This window comes from Sus scrofa, chromosome X (assembly GCF_000003025.6).
Source record: "Sus scrofa isolate TJ Tabasco breed Duroc chromosome X, Sscrofa11.1, whole genome shotgun sequence".
Lineage (NCBI taxonomy): Eukaryota > Metazoa > Chordata > Mammalia > Artiodactyla > Suidae > Sus > Sus scrofa.
In genome coordinates, this window is record NC_010461.5 from 2,150,704 (window position 1) to 2,173,370 (window position 22,667).

At 43.2% G+C, this 22,667-nt stretch overlaps 1 long non-coding RNA gene across 1 annotated transcript in view; it reads right to left on the reverse strand.

Moving 5' to 3' along the window:
• The window catches only part of LOC110257730, a 162,239-nt gene continuing 139,893 nt past the window's right edge, over window positions 322-22,667 (reverse strand). The window contains exons 8-9 of the long non-coding RNA XR_002340659.1: window positions 7,562-7,657; window positions 322-894 (exon numbers count right to left, since the gene is read on the reverse strand). This is a non-coding gene — a long non-coding RNA (uncharacterized LOC110257730). The remainder of the gene's footprint in view (window positions 895-7,561; window positions 7,658-22,667) is intronic.

A 22,667-nucleotide genomic window follows, 5' to 3' on the forward strand; every position in this document is an offset into this window, starting at 1 on the left:
AGGTTAAGAAAATGTTGTAGAAACATGTCTCGTGACAGGCCAGTGTCCTGTTTTCTCCATCCTGAGTACCTTCAGGGTTCACAGTCCATGGCAGCTACAGTAGCTGTGGGCTTGATGGCTGCAGCATCTTTTTTTTTTTTTTTTTTTTTGTCTTTTCCAGGGCCACACCTGTGACGACACATGGAGGTTCCCAGGCTAGGGGTCTAATCGGAGCTGTAGCCATTGGCCTACACCAGTGCCACAGCAACACCAGATCCAAGCCGTGTCTGCGACCTAACACCACAGCTCACGCTGGATCCTTAACCCACTGAGTGAGGCCAGGGATCGAACCTGCAACCTCATGGTTCCTAGTCAGATTCATTAACCACTGAGCCACGATGGGAACTCCGGCTGCAGCATCCTTTGTTTCCTGAAGTGGCAGGTGACAATCTTTGTCCATAGGGACTTTCTCTGTTTCCAGTGGAAACCAGTCTCCCCTCACCTGCCCTCCTCCTCAGGTGAGGGGCAAAATGGCTAAGGGGACCCTCCCACCAGCCTGGAGTGGATTTATCCCTTACTCTGAAGGCCCCCTGGCTTTGATGCCCTTCTGGATAAGGAATTTCTAGCAGGGACTATAAAAATTTTTTGTTTTTGCCAAAACCAAATCTCCGCTGATATCCTAGAGTCTGGCTGAAAGCATCAACAGAGCAGCCAGTGACCAGATGACGGCTTGACGAGTGGTTCTCTTCTTGAATCCTCTTGTTAAATCCCAACGTAGAAAAACAAGAGTGACAAGTGTCAAACTTGAGGGCTGTTGACTCTTCCTCCAGCTGGCTTCTTAACCTTGCTGGACGGCTCAATCTGTGCCCGGGAGAGCTCATGTCCAGGGCGTCGCTGAAGAGCAGTACAGAGTCCCTGGTGAGAAAAAAATAAGTGCTCTTCCTTATAAGCCATGAACCCTCAGATCAGCTGCCCTAAAGACCACTCGCATTTGATTCTGGGAAGATTTTTCTTGATCCTCTGAGCACATTCCCAAAGCAAAACCTCCGGGTTGTGGGCCAGGCATAGCTTTGACTAGCTGTTGACCTTGGACTGGTTACTTAATCTTTCTGGCCCCCTTTTCTCTGCACATCCTAGGTCTAATTCTGAGCCTGGGAATTAGTCTGCTGGTCCCAACCACGCAGCAAGGAGATCCTTATTCCACCACGGGTAGGAGACCCCCCTGTCCCAACCACTTGGGTAGGAGGTCCTTATTCTAGCCACACAGGCAGGAGATCCTGGTCTGAACCAAATGGCTAGGAGATCCCTGTCCCAACCACATAGGTAGAAGCTGCATGTCCAACCACACAGGGATGAGACAAGGTGTAGGTCGATCTGCTTATGGGCTGTCTTGTAAATCTTGTCCAGCTCAAGGTCGTGATCAGGGGCTGTTAAGGGCTAAGGGTCCCTGGGCATAGAACCAGAATCTTGAGGCTCCGTCTGCCTCTGACAGTGTGTGGCTAACCCAGACTCCTAAAAGTGATACACAAAAGGGCAGTGGGCCAGGGTAGTGATGGGGGGAGGGGGTGCTGAGACCACCTCAGCAGGTGCGGGCTGAAGAACAGGTGCTGTGAAACTTAAGAAAAAGTTAACGTAAAACAAGACCCAGAGACATTTATCTTAAGTAAAGGTGGGAACCGGGGACTCAAGGTCTCAGGGACCAAGGGCACCGCCTCAAGAAACCACAATGCTTTTATTGTGCTCTTGAGGATTCCGTCAAATGAGGAGGGTGCTACAGGAGCAGGATATGGGGTTTTTTTATTATTATTATTTTAAAAGGTCTTTTATTATTTTAAAGGTCACATAGCTGGTAGATGGTTAAGCTTTTACTCTGACCTTTAGGCATTTAACAATCATTAGCAATGAGGAAGCTTGGCGTTAGCTGTCTATGCATAGCATCTAAAGAATCACCATTGTGCTTCCACAAAAGGCTTGCCTATCTGCAGCAACCCAGCATGCCTAGGTTTGCAACTCAGTTCTCTTTGCTGATGCATGTTCTGCTAATGACCGCTCATAAACCACTTGGGGCCATGAGGCTCATCTTCCTCTTATTCTTCAGAGGACATATCGTGCTGTGCAAACGGCATGCCTCTCTGCACAGGTCTGGCATGCCTAGACCCACACATTATGTCCTCATTCTGCTGGCTGCATGAGTAACTCATGCCTTAAGGTCTTTGTTCTTAAGCTTAAGTCATTTACCAGCACTGTGATTGTTTTCCAAGCAGGAAGATGGGGTAAAGTAAAGCAGGACAAGATGGGGAGTTTTCAGCATAGAAAAGAGAAGCAAAGAGGCTAAGAAAAGACGGTAGGAACATGTCTCCTGATGAGGGGGAGCTCTGGTCAGTGGGAAAGAGGTGGCTCCTCTCAGGAGGAGGGCAGCTGTGGAGACCCAGGGACTGGTGACATCTAAAAACAGAGCCTAGAGATGCAAGGTCTTGTGACCTCAACAGCCAAGACTCTCCCGGATTCTTCCCCACCCACTGTGAACAAAATACTCGGAAAAGTTGTCACATGTTTTAAATACCTCCTTGGGTTGAACGTAGTTCACAAGACCCTATTTTGACTTCTCGGCTGTGGCGCATTGAGCAAGCAATTCAGCACGTTGGCTATTGATCACCATCGATGAATATGTATATATCTTGTATCAGTGGCTGCTAATCATCCTTGCTGGACTGAGTTTATTGATGTCTTCAGCAACAGATAATGATTCCATAACAGTTATCGGAGGAGTCAAGAAACTAGGACTACGGGTTCTGACCCGAGTTTGGTGCAGATATGGATTTACATGTGTGTTTTCCATACAGGGTTTTGTCCTTTCCTGCCTTTTTCCCCTCTGACAATGACCTTGAGGACTTGCACCCCAGGACGTTAATGGCATGTGGTATTCATACACGCCTGGCGTTTCGAATTGGAGTCCTGGGAGCTGAAGCGGGAACAGCAGTGGTTGAACAGTCATTGCTCTTCAACCACGGCTGTGACTGTAAATTTTCTTTCATTATATTATTGTTATTATTATTATTCTTTGTTATTTTAGAGCTGTACCCACAGAATAAGGACATTCCCAGGCTAGGGGTCGAATAGGAGCTGTAGCTGCTGGTCTACACCACAGCCACAGCCACACCAGATCTGAGCCACGTCTGTGACCCACCCCACAGCTCACAGCAATGCTAGATCCTCAACCCACTGAGCAAGGCCAGGGATCGGACCCTCGTCCGCATGGATACTAGACAGGTTCGTTACCACTGAGCCCCAGTGGGAACCCCTGACTGTACATAGATGCAAATTTTCCCCCAAGACTATGTTGAATTATTCCCCCAAAACACTTACAGCAGGAAAAGGTAAGCAGAAGGCAAACATCCACGGGATAAAAGACATACTTGAAAAAAAGCAAATGAGGAGTTCCCGTCGTGGCTCGTGGCGCAGTGGTTAATGAATCCGACTAGGAACCATGAGGTTGCGGGTTCGATCCCTGCCCTTGCCCAGTGGGTTAATGATCCGGCGTTGCCGTGAGCTGTGGTGTAGGTTGCAGATGCGGCTCGGATCCCGCGTTGCTGTGGCTCTGGTGTAGGCCAGTGGCTACAGCTCCGATTCGACCCCTAGCCTGGGAACCTCCATATGCCACGAGAGCGGCCCAAGAAATAGCAAAAAAAAAAAAAAAAAAAAAAAGCAAACAAGATCCTCTTTGCACCGTCATGCTGTGGGTGGTGCTCTGGGGCTCTGTAGCCTGCAGAGGAGAGAAAAGAAACATGCCAGCACACACAGAGGTGAAAATACTTAAATAATATGGAAATCTCTAGGTTACACAGCAGATCTGAATGAAACCCAAATGCATCTTCATAAATAAACTCAGGACATTGAAGATGACCTCACTTCTACATCAAGGCTCTTAAACACCAAAAAAACCACACATTGGCAGACGTGGGTCATGATACAAATGTTTCTTAAATCAAGGGCCAAGAAATCTTTCAACATCCAGATTTTCCTACTACTGGAATTCATTGTTAGAGTCTAGATCATGTGTTCTTTTTCTGCGTGTGTAACACACCGCAGCTAGGTATAGCACACTTTCTAAGAAACTAAAAAAACTGGACCAAATACCTGAGATAAGGGGAAGCCAGGACTAAGCAGAGAAGCACGTCAGGCTCTTTATCTGCCAGGAAGAAGCATCACTTGGCTGGGGCCACCTGGATACGTATGTTCGGTCTAGATGCCATGGAACGTGGGTGTTAAGGAATCTGCAGGACTGTCTACCTGATCCTTGCGTCCACCTTGTTCTAGAATGTTCTGGAACTCCACGGGATAGCTACACCCTTTTGAAAGGCATCCGGAGTCAACCCACAGGCGTCTCTGAGTGTGTACCACCTTCCGTAGACGTCTGAGTTAGTGTATCTTTGCATCTTGGTATTGCATTTCCCCTTATTAATCAAACCTCATCCGACACCAAACAGAAATACTCTAAGAACATACATTTTATCTTGTGCTGAGGCATCCCTTAATTGTTAGGACCTGTGATTCTTGTATTCAAGTTATTTTGATTCTAAGGACTTTTTTTGTGTGTGTGTGACTTTTGTGGGCCAAACCCATGGCAGCACATGGAAGGTTGCAGGCTAGGGGTTGAATTGGAACTGCTGCTGCCAGCCTACACCACAGCCACAGCAACACCAGATCCAAGCCGCATCTGCCACCTGCACCACAGCTCAAGGCAACGCCAGATCCTTAACCCACGGAGCGAGGCCAGGGATCGAACCTACATCCTCATGGACACTAATCGATTTTATTACCATTAAGGAACAATGGGAACTCCTCTAAGGACTTTTTAAACACAGCTTTCTTAAGAGAAACCACCTGTCCCTTGCCCTTCTAGAAGGTTCTATGTCCTGTTCCAACAGACCTCCATCTGTCTTGCAGCTGGCTGGTCGGATGCAATGAATGACGGGGAAGAATGAAATAGGCTTTGTCCTCCAAACGAACTGGAGTCTTTTCTATGAGCAGACTATAGATAGTGACTAAGACCCTTTGGTAAGGCCTGTCCAGATCCATGCTCGATGCTTCACTACCACCCGCATTCCAAAATGCTGATTGACCTACAGCCCGTCCCTCCAGGCGCAGAGGCCAGTATGACGGAGCACCTGTGATATGTACTTGGGACACCAGTGTCTGAGCACAGAGCACGGCTGCCACCACTGCCCTCTGTTGTCCTGTCTTGCTGACCACACTCACCGTCTTAAAGAGAAGTCTTCCTTCCAACCCCCGAGACTGTGTCCCATAATAAGTGTGACAGGAGTTCCCCTGGTGGCTCCGCGAGTTAAGAACCCGACTCGTATCCATGAGGAGGTGGGTTCCATCCCTGGCCTCGCTCTGTGGGTTAAGGATCCAGTGTGGTCGTGAGCTGTGGCTGTGGCGTAGGCCAGCACCAGCAGCTCTGATTCGACCCCGAGCCTGGGAACGTCCATATGCCATGGGCATGGCCCTAAAAAATAAAAAAGTGTGATAGAAATGCCACATGGACATCCACAGAACTCTGCAGGCCACCAGGGCAAGGAGAACAGGTTTGCCTTAAACATGGAAAGTCATGGAGCTCCCTCTTGTCAGCTCTTCTCTGAAAATCAGGACCATCCTGGGGCCCAGGGGTAAAAGGGAAGTTAAGAGTTACCCAATGCTCTGAAAAAAACCATAAGTTATTTTTACTTAAAATTGGAAGATGCCTTTAGCAGGTAAACAGAGGGCCTCCATTAGACCTTCTATTTTCCAAACAAGTGAGAGAATAAACAGGTGTAACATAGCTGAAAAGAAAGCTAGTCATCATTCTACCTAGTGATTTCTTTTAGAAATGACCCCTCATAGGAATAACGGAATCTGCACTGGATAGTATCCAATATTGGATATAAATAAAGACACAAATACTGAATACTGGACATAAATACAAAGTATCCACACCTCGGCAAAGGAAAAAGTACACCTGCCTAGGGAAAGTATTAGTTTCTACTTGGTGTCGGATGAGGTGTGATTAATGAGGAGAAGGCAGTACCAACATGCACCATCAAGGTATCAGACTGGTTTTATTGGGCTTGTTTTATTAGCACAAAGCCTAGTAAGAGGTAACAACTGTTTCTGGCTAGACGAGAAGGAGCTAGCTCTCCTGACCGGGTCCTTGGCAATTCTCAGGCTTTTGCTAAATGGAGATACTCTTGGAAGGTCCATGTGGAAGGAACACGAACCTGAACAAGGACAGACGGTGGAGTGTGTTAAGAGCTATGCTGTGCATGTTCAGCTTTCCCCACCCTGCTCTGGGCCCAGGGTACTGACCTGAATTGGGCACGGGGGTCTAGGGACTTGTGGATTTCATGCATGGGGGGACCAGTGGGCACACAGGGGCGCTAGTAGTGAAACTACTGAGAGTATAATGGTGGTTATGTATCATTATATATCCAAATCCATACAACCCACAGCACCAGGAGAGACCCATAATGTCACCTGTGGACTCTGGGAGATGATAAACGTATCCACAGAGGTTCTTCAGTTTAGCAAGGGTTCCACTTGGGCAGGGGAGGGATGCTGAGAGGCGGGAGTGCGTGTGTAGGGGGCATAGGGTCTGAGACATCTCTCCACCTTCCTCTCAGTTACGCTGTGAACCTCACACAGCCAGAAAGGTCTTGAAACGCCACAAGTCTCTCTCATAACTTAAACCATACATACATTTAAAGACTTTCTTCAGAAGAACATACTGTGTTTGTTCAAGCCCACAGAAGAATGGGTAAGTGAGCTGCCTCATTGGCCTTTGCTCTGAAATTCAGAGTCACCACATAACTCAGTCATTGTCCTCTTGCTCTATACCCCGAAGGCATGAAATCAAGGAATGAGAGGGGTGTCTGTACATAAACATTCACAGCGGTGGGGGAGGGGTTCACAAGAGCTGACAGGTGCCAAGCACCCCACTGTCCATCCCCGGATGAGTGGATAAATAGTGAGGCATATCTATACAAAGGGAAATTACTCAGCCTTAAAAAGAAGAGTCTGGTGCTCCCACTGTGTCTCAGGGGGTTAAGAACCTGACTGTCTGTAAGAATGCAGGTTCAATCCCTGGTCTCACTCAGTGGGTTAAGGATCCAGCTTGCTATGAGCTGTGGTGTAGGTCACAGAAGCGACTCTGATCTGGCGTTCCTGTGGCTGTGGTGTAAGCCGGCGGCTCTAGTTCTGATTGGACCCCTATCAGAAGTTCCATAAGCCATGGGCCTGGCCGTAAAAAGGCAAAAAAAAAGTCTGACACGGGACAACATGGCAGAACCTTCTGAACGCGAAGATGCAAATCAGAGAGGAGGAGAAATACAGTTTGACTCCACATGCAGGACGTGGGGAAGGCAGGGCTGGGGGAGGCTGGCGGCCCGCGGAGGGACATGTAACCGGCTCGCAGCCTCCTGCCTGCCCGGTGCGCGGTGCAGATGGATCGCGCTGATGTGTTGCCTACACACCAGGGCGGGCAGACCTCACAGCCACTGAACTGTATGTACTCTTCAAGCCATCGGATGTGGGAAACTTTATTTACCTTCCGCCACAACTTCTGAAAGCAGGAGCTGCCCCCAGGGGTCCGGAACTCGAGGCTGGAGCTCCCTGCAGTCTTCTGGCTGGGGCTGCGGCTGGGCTGTGAGAAATAACGAGGCTTCAAATGAAACACCCACACAAGGTGTCGGAGACAGAAGGAGACTTAAAAATAGGTAGCCCGGAAATGCTCACATTGAAGGTTGTCTAAAAAAAGAATTTCTATTAAAACCTCGGGCTTTGCTCTCCATTAGGTGCTAAAAAGGTCACGCTTTTAAAACGAAAATGCCTCATTAGCATTTTACGACTAATACTGATGATAATTGCTGCTGCAGCTTGGCTTTTGAGTGCTGTAGGTTACTGCAGTAGGTTTACCAAGGCTGTGGCCACTGACCTAAAAGAAATGGCTTAATTAGAAAGTTAACCTGAAACAAATGTTAAGGAAATGATACAGGAAGACCAGAAAAACATTTCTTTTTGTGTGACAACAGAAGGAGATAAGCCCATTATGTAAGTGCTGTATTTTTATGGACCTTTGGCGGTTGTGCCAGGGTGGAGGTTTACTGGTGATGGGGCTTTTCCATGGGGAGGATTTACCATCGGTCGCCCCCTCTGCCGCTGAAACTCTGGAGTGACAAGCAGGTGCTCTGGGCACAGAGCACAAGGAAGCAGCCTGGGCTCCCCACACTTGGCCCGAGGCCGAGCCGGAGCCCAGAGACTGCGGGCTGCACCTGATGGCTCAGCCTCCAGGGCGGCTGTTACAAGCCTCCTATGCGAGCGGATAAAATACCAATGTCTTCTCTCCAGTTCTGGAGGCTGGGAGTCCCCAGTCTAGGTGTGCATGGGGCCACCCTGCTTCTGAACGCTGAAACAGACCCCCCCCCCTTGGCTTCTTCTAGCTCCCGGAGGCTGCCAGCCATCCTGGGCTTGTAAGACATTGCTCCAGGCTCTGCCTGCAGTCTGTACAGCCTGCCCAAGGCTCTAGTAATCGTCCTTTGTCTTCTCTCAGAAGGACACCTGTTACAGGGAATTAGGCACCTGCCTAGTAGAGCATCTCATCTTGACCCTGCCCCAGACCCCCGTGACCCGGCCTCCAGACCCCGCCGCCCCCCGCCCCCCCCAAAGCGCCTCTGACCTCCACTCCCCTCCTGCCTGCCTCCAACCACCCCCTACTCATCCTGACTCTGACCTCCCCTCACCCTGCCTCTGACACCCACCTCCTGCCTGCGACAGCCTCCCCAACCTCGCCCTGCCTATAGTCACATCTCCACCTCCTCGTCCCACCTCTAACCCTGCCCCCAGCCCGCCTCCACCACCCGCCCCACCTCCCAGCTGCATCAGAACATGATGACAGGTGTTTAGCAAGACCCTGTTTCTAAAAGTGGTCCCTTTCCTAGGCGCCATAGATGTGGACATCACTGTATCTGCCTGCAGGACAGAAGTCACCCCCCAAGGCCACCCAGTTGAGTCTGGAAGCCAGGAGTGCCAGGATTCAGGACCCCATGTGAGAATCTGTGGCAGGAGTCAGCTCCGCGCGTGACCTTAACCCTGGCTGACCTTCACCATCCTCAGCAGGGGAGCAGCCCCAAGGGACTCAGAGTGGGCTGTGTGCCCGCATCTGCGTGACCTCTGCCTGTGTCCTCACCCCAGTCCCAGTCCTGACAAACCCTCTCCTCAGAGACAGTTGTGATATTTTTCTCCTCACGGATTTCTTGGCATTCATCTCGCTTTTCACAAATGTTGCCTTTTAATGGTCCTCTGACGACTGTGTTTTCAGAAGCCCTTCAATGTTGCACCCCACCTAACAGCCCCGTCCCCTCACCCTGGTCCTGGCCCCGTGGGTGAAATCCTAGCTCCCCGCCCCCAGGCAGGAAAGTCACCCCGCAGCTTCCCTTCTCTTACAAGGCATATGTCCTTTCAAGGCTCAGATCTGTGGGTTGCCTCTACCCTTGGCAATGTCCCATCTGCTTCCACACATTGTATTATTCCAAATAGATATTTAAATAGGCATTTCAATAATTCAAGAAGGCATCTCAATCATTCATGGAGAGCCAGGTCACGGGTGAGGGGCAAGGCGGGAAGTCGGAACTGCGTTCCGCATTCATGTCTTTGCAGCTCAGCCAGTCCTGATTCTGGTAACACAAGACGGGGTGCGTCGGAGGTCAGCCCAGGAGGGGACTTAGCTGGTCCCACGGGGATGGGATACGGCCATCCCATCTCTAGGATGTGTAGTCTTTGCTTCACTCGGTGACATCAGACATGGACCCTCATGCTCCCAGTTCATTTCACCATATACAGCTGTCCAAGAACGGACAGCCCAGGTAACAGACTGTGACAGGTCACAGGATTTAAAGGTTTGCTATGTGTCTGTGTCTGACAGATGCTTCACCACCATTAGCAAATGAGAGAGAGAAACTTTTTTTTTTTTTTTTTGGCTGCACCTGCTGCATGCAAAAGTTCTGGGGCCTGGGATAGAACCCGCACCACTGCTGTGACCCGAGCCAGACCTGTAACTGCATACTTTTTGACAAGTTGGTTTTAGTAAGGTCTAACTGACATTATTTTCAGATGTACAACAAAAGGCCATTTGCAGCAACATGGATACAACTAGAGATTCTCATACGTAGTGAGGTTAATTCAGAAAGAGAAAGACATATGTCATATATCACTTATATGTGGAGTGTAAAATATGGCAAAGGAAGTTCCCATTGAAGCTCAGTGGGTTACAAAACCAATGAGCATCCACAAGGATGTGGGTTCAATCCCTGGCCTCAGCTGCAGGCCAGCAGCTGCAGTTCTGATTCGACCTGTAGCCTGAGAACTTCCATATGCCACAGGTGCAGCCCTAAAAAGCAATAAATAAATAAAATATGGCACAAACAAACCTGTCTACAGAACAGAAAAGGACTCACAGACACAGAAGACAGACTTGTGGTTGCCAAGGGGGATGGGAAGTTTGAGGTTGGTAGATGCAAACTATGACACTGAGAATGGATAAGCAATGAGGTCCTGCTGTACAGCACAGGGAACTCTATCTAATCTCTTGTGGTAGAACATTAAATTATGGAAGATAATATGAGAAAAAAACATGTATAGACATATGACTGGGTCACTATGCTGTACAGTAAAAATTGACGTAACACTCTAAATCAACCATACTTGATTTAAAAAAAAAAAATGATTTGAGGAGTTCCCGTCATGGCTCAGTGGTTAACGAACCCGACTAGGATCCATGAGGATACAGGTTCGATCCCTGGCCTTGCTTAGTGGATTAAGGATCTGGTGTTGCCGTGAGCTGTGGTGTAGGTCACAGACACGTCTTGGATCCGACGTGGCTGTGGCTGTGGCACAGCTCAGCAGCTACATCTCTGATTTGACCCCTAGCCTGGGAACCTCCATATGCTGCAGGTGCAGCCCTAAAAAGTAAAACCAAAGGATTTGATACTTGTATACACTGCAATAGGATGACCACAGGAAGTCTAGTTAACACCTGTCACCATATGCAGTTCCAATTTTGTTTTTTCCTGCTGAGAAATTAAAATCGACTTTTTTAGCAATTTTCAAATATGCAGTGCAGTCACCAAGCTGCTTTTGAATCCCTTCATCCATTTCACCCTACCCCCAACCCCTGCTTTTGGCAACCCCCAATCTATTCTCTGTAGCTACAACTTTGGAGAGGGGAATGAGTTGTGTGTATTTTTTATTTTGTTTTGATCCGCATAGCAAGATCATTCAGTATTTGTCTTTCTCTGATTTACTTAGTATAATTCATTCTTTCATGCTGTCCTCAATGGCAAGATTTCAATCTTGGCGTTTCCATTATGGCTCAGCAGCTTAAGAACCCAACATTTCTTTGTTCAAACCCTGGCCTCGCTCCATGGGTTGAGGATCCAGCGTTGCCACAAGCTGTGGCATAGGTTACAGATGCAGATTGGATCCAGTGTTGCTATGACTGTGGTGTAGACCCCACCTGTGGCTCTGATTCAATCCCTAGCCTGGGAACTTCCATATGTCGCAGGTGCGGTCATCAAAACACATCATTTTTATGACTAAATAATACGTATTCTTTCTCTCTCCATACACACACACACACACACACACACACACACACACACACACACACACACACACAATTTCTGTATCCATTCATCTCCAGATGCATATTCAGGGTGTTTCCATGTCTTAGCTATTGTGAATGGTGCTGCTACTAACACAGGTGCATGTGTCTTGTCATTAGTGTATTTTCGTGTTTTTCACATAAATATCCAAAAGTGGAACTGCTGATCACACAAAACAAAGTTCTATTTTTGAATTCTTTGAGGAACCTCCTACTCATTTTCCACAGTGGCTGTACCACTTTACGTTCCCGCCAATAGCACACAATCGTTCTCAAGTCTCTACATCCTCAAGAATACTGGTTATTTGTTAGGTTGCTGACAGCCATTCTGACAGGTAGTTTTCATTTGCATATTCTTGGTGATAAGTGATGTGGATGGAGCATCTTTTCACGTACCTATTAGCCATCTGTATGTCTTCCTGAAGAAACACATCAATTCAAGTTCTCTGGCTTTTTTTTTTTTTTAAACAGTAGTTGAAACCCACAGGATTTTTAAAAAAAGGTTTATTGAGGTCTAGTTGATGCACAAGATTGTGATAATTTCTGCTGTACCACAAAGCGATTCAGTCCTGTATGCACACCCATCCATTCTTTCAGATTCTTTTCCCACGTAGATTTATTTGAGAATATTGAGGAGCGTTCTCTGTGCTATACAGCTATTTTTAATTATTTATTTTTTTAGTAATGAATTCCTCCTATATTTTAGATATTATCAGATATATGATTTGCACATCGTATATTTTTCCTAGTCAGTGGATTTCCATTTTATTTATGGTTTCCTTTGCTCTGCAAAAGGTTTTTAGTTTGATGATGTCCCACTTGTTTATATTTGCTTTTGTTGCCAAGTCAAAAAAACAAAAACAAAACAAACAAACAAAAACATGACCAAGACCTATACCAATAAACTTACTGCCTATGTTTTCTTCTAGGGGTTATATGGCTTTGGGTCTTATATTCAATTCATATCTTTGATCCATTTTGAGTTAAATTCTGTGAGTGGTCGAAGATCAGGTCCAGGATTCCCAACAGCACTTATGGAAGAGACAGTGCTTATTCTTGGTTGCTTTGTCATAAATTGACCATATATATGTTTATTTCTAGGCTCTCTATTTCCTTTCATTGATCCCTGTGTATGTGTTTATGCCAAGAGCATACTGTTTTGATGACTATAGCTATGTAATATAATTTAAAATCAAGAAGAATGATGCCTCTGACTTTATGTCGAGATTGCTTTGGTTGTTCGAGTCTCTTGTGGTTCCATAGAAACCTTAGAATTGTATGTTCTGTTTCTGTGAAAAATGCCACTAGAATTTTGATGGAGACCACACTGAATGTGTAGACAGTCTGGGGTAGTATCACTATTTTAACACTATTCTTTCAACCCACAAACACAAGATATCATTCCATTTATTTTGTATCTTCAGTTTCTTTCATCAGCATCTCATAGTTTTATACATACAAGTCTTTTGCTTTCTTGGTTAAATTTATTCCTAGGTCTTTTATTCTTTTTGATGCAATTATGAATGGGATTTTTAAAAAATTTTTACTTTTGGCCACCCCCTGGCATGTCAAAGTTCCCAGGCCCAGGATTGAACCTGCGCTGCAGTTGCAACCTGCACCACAGCTGCAGCAACACTGGATCCTTAACCAACTGCACCACATGGGAACTTCCTGAAATTGTTTGCTTAATTTCTCTTATATCTTGTCCTTAGTGAACAGAAATACAATGTATTTTTGTATATTGATTTTGTATCCTGCAACTTCACTGAATTTGTTAAGTAGTTCTAACAGTTTTTTGGTGGAGTCTTTGGGGTTTTCTATATAGGATATCATGTCATCTGCAAATACCAACACATATCTTTTTGTTCTTTTTCTTGTCTTATTGCTGTGGTGAGGACTTAATACTTTGTTGAATAAAAGTGAGAGTGGGCATCCTTGTTCTTTTTTGAAATGCTTTTAGCTTTTCACCACTGAGTATGCTTATGGGAAATGCTTTTAGCGTCTCACCACTGAATATGCTATTAGCTGGGGGCTTGTGATGGGGCCTTTATTAAGTTCAGTTAAATTCCCTCTACATCCACTGTTGGGAGAGCTTTTATTATAAATGGATATTGAATGCTGTCAAAGTTTTGTTCTCCATCTATTGAAATAATGTGGTTTTTAGGCTTCATTTTACTAATGGGATAATCGCACTGCTAGAGGTTGAACCATACTTGCATCCCTGGAATAAATCCCACTTGATCGTGGTATGTGATCCTTCTCAGGCATTGTTAAACTTAACTGGCTAATATTTGGTGGAGAGTTTTTGCATCTCTGTTCATCAAGGAACTGTAATTTTATTTCCGTGTGGTGTCCTTGACTGGTTTTGGTATTGGGGTAATACTGGACTTGTAAAATGAGTTTGGAAGTGTCCCCCCCCCCCTTCTTTTTGGAAGAGTTTAAGAAAGATGAGTATTAGTTCTCTACATGTTTGGTGGAATTTACCACTGAAGCCATCTGGTCCTGGACTTTTGTTCGGAGGTTTTAGATGAATGACGCAACCAAGGATAAACTTATATTCAACTCAACCTACAGATGAGGAAATGGAGGGGAGAGTTTGTGGCAGGTGCAACCCCACCCAGGTAGCAAGGAGGTACAGCTGGATGTGGATCACTGATGCTGTTTCTATGTCAGGCAAACATATTCTACATGGGGAATATACCCTTATTAAAATCAATATTCAATGCTTATTGGTTACCTATTTTTCATTATGACCAATTTCTTCTTGAGATAACATTTCATACTTCTTGCATTCTGTTTTCATCAAGATCAATCACAGGGATGTTCTGTTGTGGCTTTGTGGGTGAAGGACCCAACATGGTGTTCAGGAGGATATGGGTTCAATCCCTGGCCTCACTCAGAGGGTTAAGGGTCCAGCGTTGCCAAAAGCTGTGGCATAGGTCACAGATGCAGCCTGGATCCAGTGCTGCTATGGCTGTGGCATAGGTCGCAGCTGCAGCTCGGAAATGACCCCTAGCCTGGGAACTTTCATATACCACAGGTACAGCCATAAAAAATGAAAAAAAAAATTAAAAAAAAAAACGATCAGTCCCTGAGTTTGATATAAGAATTAGTAATAGAATGCTAAGGCAGACATCACATGGAAATTTCTTCCATGTATGTTTCACCAATGGGCTACATAAAAAGAATATGTAAAGACACAGATTTGGGGTAAGAACAATATTTCTTTCCTATCCTTCACTGGAATAAATTTTGCTATAATAGAAAAAAATACCACAATTTAATTGTTTTAGGGATTATCTATTCATGCTTTTTCCCTGAACAAAACAGTAAGCGGGTACAGCAAAAGGGAGTTTGAATATTTAAATCGTGTGCATGTCTCAAGGGAAATAACTTTTGAAAACCACACATGCGTACACCCCAGGACCAGCTGCCGCTGTTCAGAATGTCCAAGCCCTTTTCTCCCAACCGACAGCCCCCCCATCATGGAGTGCAACTCTTCTGCTTGAGGACCCCTCCAGATAGGAGCCCCTTGATCTGGGCAAAGTTCTGAAGTGAGAGGAAGTGACACTTTGTAAATGCTGAGGCTGGATGGCTATACAATGGATGGTGTGATACAATGTATCATGTCATACAATGTATCATGTCATACAATGTTATTATCCTGCTTTGCCTGGGGGTTTGTTCTTGAGAAGCAGTTGCAGCCAGCCAGCAGCAGAAGCTATTCTGAGAGTCCTGGGGTGACAGCCAGCAGTCATGAACAGACATAGAAAGGAGCTAGCCTTAAATTCATCCTAGCCTCCAGCCACAGACTGACACCCCTCACCCCCAGCCTTTGTCAATTCCCCATGAAGACCCCAAACATCACAGGCAGAGACAAGCCATGCTCATGAACCCTGTCACCATGGATTCTGGACCCACAGAATCCATTCACATCCTAAAATGACTGCTGTTTTGCAACATTATATTAGAGGGGATTAGTTACACAGCAACAGACCAGGAACATATACACTCCAATGCCAAGTTCAAGTGAAAACTGAGAAGATGAAATAAGGTAGCAAAAGTATTTCTTAAGAGTATGCTACAAACCCTGTTTTTTGTTTTTAATATATGCATTTTTATATACATAATTGTGAATAAATACTCCTAGACAGCATTTATATTTATAGTGTAAGTGGAGAAATTCATTCTTTTTTTTTTTTTGAGGAAGAAAAGATTTTATATATATAGATGGTTTCCATTTGTGTCATTCAAGCAGTACGGCTGGTAACTAAAATGGCATTTCTCACAGTTCTCAAGCTTTTCCTATTATGCGAATATTCAGTGTAATACTGAGCCAACTACTTTGTGACAAGTTTTATACCTTATAAATGATATATTCTAGCCAGGAAAGTTTCAAGCATAAGTCGTATTTTTTTTTTTTTAATGAGAACTATTAGGGAATTTATATTTAGAGGCAGGTACTATCTTGTGTCAGCATTCAACAAACCCAGATGAAATTTTTCAGTGGTTTGTTCCGTTTTTCCCAACCTCTCTTTCTCCTGTGAATCAAGCTGAGTGTCTAGTGGGCTATCCACATTTCATTCAAAAAGAATATATCATTGTCCATTTTTGACTCAAGCATTACATTTTTAAAGCCCACTAAACTGAGGTGGATGAAAAGAACAATCTGCTCCTGGGTCTTCGAATTAGCAAATTATAAAAAAAAAAAGTTTTAATTTCCCTAGGGAGGAAAATCTGATCAATAAACACACTGACTCTAATTTACGAGTAATGAAATAAAAAATTAAAACAGAATTTCACAGCCATTAGCTTAGTAAACATTTTAACATGTACTGAATGCACTGTTGAGAAACTGCAGCAATGTGAAATTTATATTCAATTTTTGAGGAGCAATTTGGTATTGTCTAACCGAATAAAAACCCTCTCTTTTATGTAACTCAGCAATACCTTTTTTTTTTTTTTTTTGTCTTTTTGCTATTTCTTTGGGCCACTCCTGCGGCATAAGGAGGTTCCTAGGCTAGGGGTCCAATCGGAGCTGTAACCGCCGGCCTACGCCAGAGCCACAGCAACGCGGGATCCGAGCTGCGTCTGCAACCTACACCACAGCTCACGGCAACGCCGGATCCTTCACCCACTGAGCGAGGCGAGGGACCGAACCCGCAACCTCATGGTTCCTAGTCGGATTCGTTAACCACTGCGCCACGACGGGAACTCCACATTTCATCTTTTAAAAATTCTGAATTCATTTCATCTTAAAAAAAATGTTTTTAATGGTACACACATAGTTTTTTAAAAAGTGTACAACTTAAAATTTTCCAAATTAAAAACATCAAAGGCCCTATACTGAAACCTGACTCTACCTACTTTGGTTTCCAGGATATTCCATTCAAAATAAAATATTGTGCAAGTCATACTACTCAACAGGAGTTGAGTAAACACTCTAAGGAAGGTGGTATCTCTGGGGACAAATGCGGAACTTGTATACCAAGCACTCATGAAAAGTGTATTCTCTCTCCTTTGAGATCTCCGACCCAGAAAACACGTCTTTGTTGCTGGTGGTTGGGAATCTAGGATGCTTAGGTGCCCACATCATCACTGGCCAGACCACTGCCTTCACTTTCTGGAACTCTCAACCCTACATGAGGTTTTGGTGGCCAATCACTGAAATAGACGGAATGTTAATATGAAAAGAGAATGAGGATTGCATCACAGCTAATCTTACTAAATACAATTCTGTACATATACAAAGATAAAATGTAAATACAGCTGCATGCCATGCTTCACATATATGCATATATGAATCAGGCATTGACATTAATTTTTTCATGCCTGAATTTGTGCCACTTCGTTTTTTAAATGTATTATATTGAAGTATAGTTGATTTACAATGCTGTGTTCATTTCTGCTGTACAGCAGTGATTCAGACACACACATATACATATGTCCTTTTTCATATGCTTTTTCATTACACCTTTTCACAGGATATTAAATACAGTCCCCGGTTCTATGAAGTAGGAGTTTGCTATTTATCCATCCTGTACATCAGAGTTTGCCTCTGCTAATCCTGAACTCCCCAGCCTCCGCTCCTCCAACCCTTATCCCCACTTCCTCCCCCTTGGCACCCACAAGTCTGTTCTCCATGTCTGTGACTCTGCTTCTGTTTTGCAGATAGGTTGATTTGTGCCATATTTTAGACGCCACATAGTATAAGGGATATCATATGGCATCTGTCTTTCTCTTTGAGTTCCCACTCAGCATGAGAATCTCCAGTTGCACTCGCGTTGCTGCCAGTGTTTTACAGCTGAGTCGTATTCCTTCGTGTGTATCTAACACATCTTCTTAATCCGCTCCTCTGTTGATGGACATTTCGGTTGTTTCCATGTCTTGACTATTGTACATAGTGCTGCTGTGAACCTAGGGAGGAAGTATATTTTCCAATTATAGTTTCGCCTGGATAGATTCCCAAGAGTGGGAAAGCTGGATCATATGTTAATTCTAATTTTAGTTGTCCATTCTATTTTCCATAGTGGCTGCACCAGTTTACATTTCTACCTACAGATTCAGAGGCTACCCTTTTCTCCACATCCTCTCCATAGCTGGTTATCTGTAGACTTTTTAATGATAACCAATAGGACCAGTGTGAGGTGGTACCTCATAGTAGTTTGGATTTGCATTTCTCTAACATTAGTGATGTTGAGCCTCTGCTCATGTACCTGATAGCCATTCATATGTCTTCTTCAGATACATGTCTATTTAGGTCTGCTGCCCATATTTGATTGCGTTGTTTGTTTATTGTTGTTGTTGAGTTGTATGAGTTGTTTGTATATTTTGGAGATGAAGCACTTGTTGGTCACATCATTTGCAACTATTTTCTCTCATTTTGTACGTTGTCTTTTCATTTTGTTTTACGGTTTCCTTTCCTGTGCAAAAGCTCGTCAGTTTGATTGGGTCCCACTGGTTTCTTTGTTTTTATTTCTATTACCTTGGGAGACTGACCTAAGAAAACATTTGTAGGGTTAAGGTCAGAGAATGATTTTCCTGTGTTGTTTTCTAGGAGTTTGATGGTTTTCATGTCTTATGTTTAGGTCTTAAAGAAGCCGTTTTATTTTTGTGTATGGTGCCAAGGTGTATTCTAGTTTCATTGACTTACATGTGGCTGTCCAATTTTCCCAGAACCAACTGCTAAAGAGACTGTCTTTTTCCCATTTTATATTCTTGGTTCTTAAGCATCGGTAGTGGTTTATTTCTGGGCTCTCTATTCTGTTCCATTGATCTGTGTGTCCGTTTTCGTACCAGTATCATACTGTTTTGATTAATGTAGCTTTGTAGTACTGTCTGAAATTTGGGAGGGTTATGCCTCCTATTTCGTTCTTTTTCTTCAGGATTTCCTTAGTAATTCTGGATCTTTTATGGTTCCATACAAATTTTAGGATTAGTTTTTCTTAGAATTATTTGTTCTGGAGTTTCTGTCGTGGCTCAGCAGAAACGAATCTGACTAGCATCCATGAGGATGCAAGTTCAATCCCTGGCCTTGGTCAGTGGGTTAAGGATCCAGTGTTTCTGTGAGCTGTGGTGTAGGTCGCAGATGCAGCTCGGACAGCTCCGATTTGACCCCTAGCCTGGGAACCTCCACATGCCGTGGATGAGGCCCTAGAAAGACCAAAAAAAAAAAAAAAAAAGAATTATTTGTTCTAATTCTGTGAAAACTGTCATGAGTAATCTGAGAGGGAGCACATTAAATCTGTAGACTGCTTTGGGGAGTATGGCCATTTTAACAGTATTCTTCTGATCCAAGTGCATGGATTATCTTTCCATTTCTTTGATTCCTCCTCACTTTCCTTTATTAATGTTTTATAGTTCTCAGCATATAAGTCTTTGACTTCCTGGTCAAGTTTATTCCGAAGGATTTTATTTGGGGGAGTGTGATTTTAGAAGGTATTGTTTTTTTTAATATACCTTTCTGTCATTTTATTGTTAAAGAAATGAAACTGATTTCTATAGGTTAATCTCATATTGTGCTACCTTGCTGAATTCCTTTATCAGTTCTAGTAGTTTTTGTGTGGAGTCTTTAGATTTTCTACATATAGTATCATGTCATCAGTATATAATGACATTTTTCACTTTTCCTATCAATTTGGATACCTTTTCTTTCTTTTTTCTGGGTCTGATTGTATCTAGGACTTCCAAAACTATGCTGAATAGAAGTGGTGAGAGGGACTAACCTTGTCTTTTTCCAGATTTTTGTGGAAAGACTTTCACCTTTTCCCTCTTGAGTATGATATTGGCTGTGGATTTATCATAAACGGCTTTTTTTATGTTATGTTCCCTCCATACCCACACTGTTAAGAGTTTTTATCATGAATGGGCATTGCAGTTTATCAAATGCTTTTCCTGCATCTATTGAGATGATCATATGGTTTTTTACTTTTCTTTGGTTAATATGGTGTATTACACTGGTTGATTTGTGTATGTTGAACCATCCTTGTGAACTTGGGATGAATCCCACTTGGTCATGGTGTACGATCATTTTTATGTGTTGGATTTGGTTTGCTAACATTTTGTTGAGAATTTTTACATCTATATTCATCTAAAATATTAGCCTATAATTTTCTCTTCCGGTGGTATCTTTGTAAGGTTTTGATACCAGGGTGATGGTGGCTTCACAGAAGGTCTTTGGGAGTGTTCCCTCCCCTTCAGTCTTTTGGAAGAGTTTAAGAAGGATTGGTATGACTTCTTTATATGCTTTGTAAAATTCACCTGTGAATTTTTTTTTAATTATAGCTTCTATATAACTTCTAGTGACCAGTCTGTTCAAATTATCTATATATATCTAAATATATATATATCTAAACACATACATATATATATCTATATAAACACACACACACACACACACACATATTTTGCCTTTTAGGGCTGCACCATTAGGCTGGGGTTAAATTGGAGTTGTAGCCGCAGGCCTATGCCACAGCCAGTCACACAGGATCTGAGCTGCATCTGTGACCTACACCACAGCTCATGGCAGTGCCAGATCCTTAACCCTCTGAGCAAGGACAGGGTTCAAACCCGCATCCTCACGGTTCCTAGTCGGATTCATTTCCACTGCCCCAGAACTTCTTCTTTATTCAGTTTTGGTGTGTTGTAATGTATCTAGAAACATGTCCATTTTTTCAGGTTGTCCAATTTATTGGCATATAATTGTTAACAGCATTCTCATGGTTCTTTGTATTTCTCCAGTATCAGCTGTGATTTCTTTCATTTCTTACTGTTCATATGGATCCTCTCTCTTGGTGAGACTGACCAGAGGTTGGTCAATTTTGTTTACCCTTTCAAAGAACCAGCTCTTGGTTTTATTGATTTTTTTTCTATTTTTTAATCTCTATTTTATCACCTCTCTGATATTTATTAGTTTCTTCCTTCTCCTGACTTTGTTATTGCTGATATTTTTTCTTTTTTCTTGAGGAAGGCCTGTATCACTATGAAAGTCCCTCTAAGAACTGCTTTTGTTGTATCCTATAATTTTGTGTGATGTATTCATTGAAATTTGTCTCAAGGTATTTTTAAAATTTCCTCCTTGATGTCATCATTTGGTGTTTTAGTAGCATTTTTTTTTCTTTTTTCTTTCTTTCTTTGTTTTTTGTTGATTGCTAGTTTCATGCCTTTGTGGTCAGAAAAGATGCATGCTTAAAATAATTTCTGCACTCCTAAATTTGTTGATATGTGCCCTAGTATGTGGTCAATCCTAAAGAATATTCCATGTGCATCTGAAAAGAATGTGTATTCTGGTGTTTTCGGAGGTAATGTCCTGAAAGGATCAATTAAGTTCAGTTTTTTTATTGTATCATTTAGGATCTCTGTTGCCTTATTGATTTTCTGTCTACATGTGTCCATTGATGTGAGTGGGGTGTTAAAGTCTCCTACTATTATTGTGTTCCTGTCAACTTCTCCCTTCATGTCTGTTAATGTTTGTTTTATGTATTTGGGTGCTCCTGTGCCGGATGCATGGATGTTGAGTCAATATCCTCCTCTTGTACTCATCCTCTTATCATCATATAGTGTCCTTATCTTTCTTTACAGCCTTTGTTTTAAAGTCTGTTTTGTCTGATATGAGTGTTGTGGCCTCTGCTTTCTTGGCACATCTGCATGAAACTTTTCTTATCCCCGAGATTTCAATATAGGTGTGGTCTTTGCCTAAAGTGAATATCTTGTAGGCAATATACTGTAGCCTCTTAGGGTAGTTTTTTGTTTTTTTTTTTTTAATCAATCTGCCACTCTATTATCTTTTGATCAGAGCATTTAGTCTATTGACATTTAAAGGTAATTATAGATAGATGGGTATTTATGGCCATTCTAAACCAGTTTTCCTATTGGTTATGTATTTCTTGTTTTCTTTCTCTTTTTGTTTTTCCTTTTCTGGTTTGATGATTTTCTTTTGCCTTCTCTTTGTTTTGGTTTTTGTGAATCTATTGTATGATTTTGATTTGTGGTTATCCTGTTTTTCCAGTATTTAACCCCTTCCTATATCTACTTGCCTTAGATTGGAAGTCATAGAAGCTCAAACACATTCTGAGAAAAAAAAAAAAATCTGTATTTTCATACTCCCCCCCCCACATTTTATGATGTTGATGTTCTCTTTTACATTTGAATGTTTATCATTTTGCTATTTATTGTGGTTATCTTCACTTTCACAAAAAAAATTTTTTTTTAAATATGTGTACTGGCTCATTTATGTGATTTACTTTCCAATTGTGATTTTTCTCATTCCTATAGCTTCTTGCCTCTTTTCTCTTTAGAGAAGACCTTTCAATGCTTCTTTAAGGTTAAGTTTAGTACTGTTTTATTCTTTTAGTTTGTTTGTCTGAGAAATTATCTCTTCCTCTTCTAAATGATAATCTTTCTGAATAGAGGATCCTCGGTTGCAGATTTTTCCCATTCAGGACACTAACTAGATTGCCACTCCTTCTGGCCTATGACATTTCTGTAGAGAAATCAG